This window comes from Drosophila mojavensis, unplaced genomic scaffold (genome assembly GCF_018153725.1).
Source record: "Drosophila mojavensis isolate 15081-1352.22 unplaced genomic scaffold, ASM1815372v1 contig_49, whole genome shotgun sequence".
Classification (NCBI taxonomy): Eukaryota; Metazoa; Arthropoda; class Insecta; order Diptera; family Drosophilidae; genus Drosophila; species Drosophila mojavensis.
Window position 1 is genome coordinate 941,809 of NW_025318872.1, and position 6,000 is coordinate 947,808.

Genomic DNA, 6,000 nt, shown 5'->3' on the forward strand with positions numbered 1-6,000 from the left:
AATATTTATACAATATATATATGATTATATTTTATATGTAGATTCAATTAGACTATATATGTATCTAGTTAGCTTTCTTTAATAAAGTGTTTTACTTTTTGCTCGAATTATAAGAAAACAAGCAAATAGTAATATACCATAAAGTTTATATGCTCTAATTGAATAAAAGCGAATGAATCCAATTAAAAATATGAATTTTTCAATATGCCTGCTCGTCGATTTATATTGAAAATGGAATTCGATAAATTTTACATTATACCAATTGACAGACTTTCAATTAGAAACCAACTACTGAATCAATTTCAATAAGAGAACTGCCGTTACATAGCTTTTCTCAATCATAAGTACTCAAAATAATTATCTACATGTAATTAAATGGAATCCAATAAAACATTTCCAATAGGATAGAAGTACATACCTTTCAATTACAGAACACAATAAAGCATAAGTAGCGTTTAAGTATGGCAGGGTTTACATTGTTCCAATCAGACATGCTCCAATTAATTCATATGCTCACACAATGCATAGCTCCAATCAGTAATCAGGATTCAATTGTACAGATAGGGGCAACTAGAAAGAAAGAGAGAGAAAGAGAGAGTTTGATTCCATTTGCATACATTAAGTCGATTTTCCAATTGGATTGCCTAAGAAAGTATTCGATATATATATGTATATATGTGGCAATAGTTTAGTTGTGTGTAATTCCAATTAGATAAAACCGATTAGTAATTCTACCGATAGGACACAGGCACAGAGAGAAAGAGTGAGAGGGAGAGCGAGCGAGATTCCATATACAATGATTCCAATTAGACGTTGCTAGAAATGCTTATATACATATGTATATACAAGTGCCTCCAATTAGATATCTACAATTATTGTTAAATATAGTCTGCCCTCTCTCTCTCTCTCTCTCTCTCTCTCTCGCTCTATCTTTCTTCCTCACACACAATCTCTGTCTTTCGGTGTTTTTCGGCCTAAAGCTTCGAGGCATTGACTTAAAGTGCTCGCATGCTGCCAAGAGAATCATCATCAAAGAAATCTTTTGTGTACAGTGGGAACAAAGCGCAAGTCCTTAAGGGAAAATAAGTTGTGGAGAGGGTGGGCGAGGGAGATGGGTCGATGGGTAGATGGGTAGATGGGGGATATAGGCGAGGGGGCAACGGGGGCCAAGCATCATTAAAGAGCCATCAAAGGCCGCTGACATCAAATGGCAGCGACGACTCTGATTTAAGGCCGAAAGCAAAAGAAATTGTCAAAAGTTTTCTGTGTTTGCTGGCATTAAGTCAAGTCTTTCTTTCTCTTTTCTTTTTTTCGTCTTGTCCTGGACAGATGCTGTAAAATTGTGTCTCTCTCAATCTGCCGATAAACTGGAACTGCTTAAAAATTCTTTTGTTTGCGGCAGCTGCAGCGAATCTCAAGGGATAGCAAAGGCGCGTGAAGGAGAGGGCGAGGGGGAAAGAGAGATGGCTAGCTTGGGGCAGCTGTAAGATCAGCAGGAATTTGTAAAGTAGTTCAACTGGTTTCGATTTTTGCCCTGTTGTTTTTTTTTCTCCTGCTTGCAGCTTGCCACAGATTGTGGCACCTGCCTGGACGTGGACATTGTAGATGCGGAATGCCCCCGATTATTTTATGAGAGCAATTCGTCTATTAGGCTCTGATTGCAGCGGGCAGGGGGCGGGGGCCAGCGAGCCCTGTGTCCTTTATTGTATTGTTTGGGGCTGGCCATAAGTGGAACAAAGCTTGGAAACGTGACCAAATCAAATTTAATGCGTGTTGCCATGCCACACACATTGTGGCACGAGCAAAAACACAGACACACACAAACGCAGAGAATAAGCGTACGCTGAAAGCGAAAGTGGCGCCATCCAGCGGACAGCAGCGGCACATCAAGCGCTTTGTCAATTTGCTGCTAACTGTTCTTGCTCCCGTTGTTGTTGTTGTTGCTGTTGGCATGATTGATGCAGCGTCTACTCTAATATACACACATACAAACAGACGGACATAGATATTTGTTTTTGTATTTGTATCTATAAATATTTAAAGAGCACGTGGCGATTGTAAATGGTTTGCCATGTCAGCTGCTGCACAATTAATCAAGCATTTTGTTTTGCAGCGTTAAATAATGAAGCCAGCGGCAAAGCTGCAAAAGGAGCTCCATGTCAACAAAAAAAAAAAAAAAAAAAAAAAACACACATACAAAAAACAAAGTAATGAAAACAATCGAGAAACGGAAAGACGAAAGCCCCTAAGGAGTTGCTGCCACAGATTTATTTATTTATTAATGCCTCATTGTTTGTGTTGTCCCAGCTGGGCAAGGGTAACATGTAGCATGCAACATGCTGCCAACCGTTTCGCAACATAAGCTGGCAGCGAGCGCTTATTCAGCACGTGAGTAACACAGCGTGCGTGCGCTCTCTCTCTCTCTCGCTCTCGCTCTCTGGTGCTTGCTTGCGCTCTTTTAGCAGCAAGCATTATACAGAGAAACGAAGCGAATTGAAACGAAGATAGCCACTGTCACAGGGTGCTCCAGGTGTTTAGCATTAGCAGCTACAGACGATGGCGTCTGTCAAGTGCGTTTCATCATAATTTGGCCGTTAATACTCACACAAAAATACACACGCACACATACTCACATGTATACAGTGGGCTGAGCAGCCTTTGGCTGGCTTTGTTCTCACCTTGGTTGCCCAAAACATCCTTGGCACCCATTCCATATATTACATTTTTAAGGAGTTTGCCTTGTTAAATATTCAACCGCGGAATTTAATGCGTGGTTTCCCAAAAATCAACTGAAAATGTTTTGAAAATATTTGTATTTTGAGAATCGGGTAATTCTAATTTTATACCTGTCATTTTTTGAATGATACTGCAAAATATATATATTTTATACTAAATAAAGGCTTTTGATTTGAGCTTTAATTTACAATTTTTATTTAAAAATAAATTAACTTATCCGTATACTTAAGAAAAATAATCAAATTAAAGAGCAGAAATAAATTTGTTTCTCTGGTTTTATTTACATCAATATATTTTTAACATTTATTAACATTAAATACTTAATCAAACGCTAACAAAGAAGTTTTTGTAAAGATATTACGCATTGCATTTCATTATTTCACTCCACTGTCAGCAGCTCGCAAAGAACAACACCAAATGCAAATACAAAAGTCTAACTGTAGCTGTAACTGCAAATGTTACAGTTAACATTTTATTTTTAATTTTTGGGCACAGCTCCGTCGTCCACCACAAATTTGTCCCTCTTTTATCTGCTGTCCAATCGGCCAAAATGAGAGTCAAAAATGCTGCTCCATGACATACTTTGCGGCCGTCGCCCCCACCCTCTTCCGACCACTCTCCCACTCACACTGTCTTTTCGCTTGCGTAGTGTAAATAAACGGCGAAAAATAAAACTCATCAACTGGCAAGGCGAAACGTGCAAAGTGCGCGCCAGCAATAAGAAAGGGACAAAGCATACTTGGCCTGCGGTCAGTTTGCTTCTATTTCTTATTTAATTCTACACTTTCGCTTGCACGCACGTTAGCCTCTCACTCTCGCTCTCCCTCTGCCTCTCCCTCTCTCTGTCTGTCTGCTTCGCTTTGCCTACTCACTTCAACACCCGCTGCAGTCGCGCCTGGTGCCTGCCAGCCTAGGCAGCTTCACATAAACGCTTTACATATGCTCTGAGACTGTGGAGCGTACAGTTCGGATTTGCCGTTGATTCGCCAGCTATCTCGCTCTGACTCATATGGGCTCTGCGCTTGGTCACGTTTGTAAAATTTTGCAAAAATTTATTTAATATTTTATTCTTCCTGTGGTGGGGCCATTGCTGCTGAACCTACTGCTGCTGTTATTGTTGTTGTTGCTTGGCTTTTGTTCACTTTGGCTCAGCAATTTAGTGAAATATTTTGATTGCCAAACATGGCGCTGGCTGTGGCTGCTGCCATGGCGTTTGCATATGAATAACCGACAGCACTTAGTACACACACACCCAGATGAGAGTGTGCATGTGTGTGTGTGTGTGTATGTTCTCTAAACGGAAGTGGCAACATTGGCGCCACAGCAAAAGTTTTTGTCGCTGACAGGAAGTTGCAATTTTGTTTGCAATTTCCTTCACTGCACATTTGCCAAAAGTTGTGGGAACAGGAGGAGGCGGCGCAGCAGCAGTAGCAGCACGGGGAGTTCCTCTGCAACTGTAGCAACAACAATTGTCGCCACACGCCCCACACTTTCTATCAGCCGCCTGTCAGCTTGTTTAGTTAACTAAGTTGCGGTTATTACGAGAGAGTTTTACACGTGCGTATGAAGCTGCGATTGCAACAGCAGCAGCAGGAGCAGCAGCGACTGTTGCATCTTTCTGTTGCTACTTCTTTTACTGCTGCTGCTGCTGCTGCATCCCTTGTCATATTTCGTAAAGTCAAATTTCGTGCCAAATTAATTTGCAACAAAAGTTGCGCTGCGCATTTAATAAATTGAAATATGCAGACATAAAAAAAAAAAAAAATAAATAACCAAATGCACAAACAAGTAAGAAGGCTCTAGTCGAGACTGCTCGACTAGGAGATACCCTGAACCCTCCAAGCTGTTATTCTAATCATTCTGCAGAAGTGCATATGCACACATACATACACATGCATCTAGACGCACGTATAACAACGCGTTCTGCTAACTGCGCAGTAAGCAGCGGCTGCGCTTGGGCTGCGCTGCAATGTGGGCAACATTATGAGAATTTATTTGTTAAATAATTTAATTTCTGGACGAACAATCTTAATGAAACTTTCAGAAGTCTCTAGTACTTGAATTGCGTTTGGGGAAGAAGGGGGCGTGGTATCCAAAATCTGTAAATTACAAAATGTTTTTATTCATCATATGTATATACACAGTAAATCTGAAGTCTCTAGGTCTAATAGTATTCCAATGAGGCTGAAAAAACAAAATCAATTTTTCAATTATTCTAGATAAAAAAGTTATCGGTTGATTTATCGAGAAAAAAAAAGCAAACTCGTACTGTGTTTGATACACACGAGTATACATGCCAAATTTCTTATAACTTCTGCGATCGACGCACTCATACGGACGGACGGACGGACAGACGGACAGACGGACAGGGCTATATCGACTCAGCTCGTCGCGCTGATCAAGAATATATATACTTTGTGGGGTCTGCCACGCCTCCTTCTGCCCGTTACATACTTTTTCACAAAACCATTATACCCTAATTTCCCATTTTCAATGGGCTCAGGGTATAAAAAGTGGCATACAAAATAGCTATAAATATAATGATACGAAATTGCATTATGTAAAAAACATGTTGGCAAATTTTTATTTGGTTTTGGCACACTTTGTAGATTAACATGGGATTATGTGGAGTGACATTTTTGGATGCACTCAGCGTATGAGTGTGCGTGTGCGTGTGAATGTGTGTGGTCTGTCAACCCGTTTCAATTAGAGCGTATTATTTGATAATTACCATTGGAAATGATATGCGACAGCTACATTATTAGTGCACTGAAAATCGACAAATTAGAGTTTTAATTAAATATAAATATTTGTTGTACTTAATTTTATGTTGAATTTTTGCCAAAGACAAAAAGAAATTTTCGAAATTTGTGGAATGTATACAGTTCTTTTATATGTATCAGGCAGGTTTTTTTTATTTTATTTTTTAATTCTCAACTGGATATATATTCAAGTATTCACGGCTGAGAATGAGTATTCAGCAGTCAGTAAGAGCCGACTGCAACGTTCTTACGTTTTGTTTAAATAATTTATAAAAAAAAAAAAAATAAATATATATATATGTATTAAAGTCCACTAAAAGTTAAATTTAAATATTTAAAAATAAAATCATATACATATAATGAATTTAGTTTGTTAATATCTATTTGAATTGTTAAAATTAATGTTATTTACTTTCATTATTTATTCATATTGCTTCTTAAATGGAAAATGTTTTATTTTATTCATTTATTTATTTATTTTTTGTTGTCATTTCATTCATAT

At 38.6% G+C, this 6,000-nt stretch overlaps 1 long non-coding RNA gene across 9 annotated transcripts in view; it reads right to left on the reverse strand.

The window, feature by feature from the left end:
- LOC122757330 overlaps positions 1-2,925 on the reverse strand; it is an 80,084-nt gene extending 77,159 nt beyond the window's left edge. For 5 of the 9 annotated variants that reach the window (XR_006357328.1, XR_006357327.1, XR_006357322.1 and 2 more), the window contains exons 1-2: positions 2,634-2,840; positions 419-570 (exon numbers count right to left, since the gene is read on the reverse strand). This is a non-coding gene — a long non-coding RNA (uncharacterized LOC122757330). The other 4 variants (XR_006357330.1, XR_006357324.1, XR_006357329.1 and 1 more) reach the window with 4 other exon arrangements.
- Positions 2,926-6,000: the final 3,075 nt, after the last annotated feature.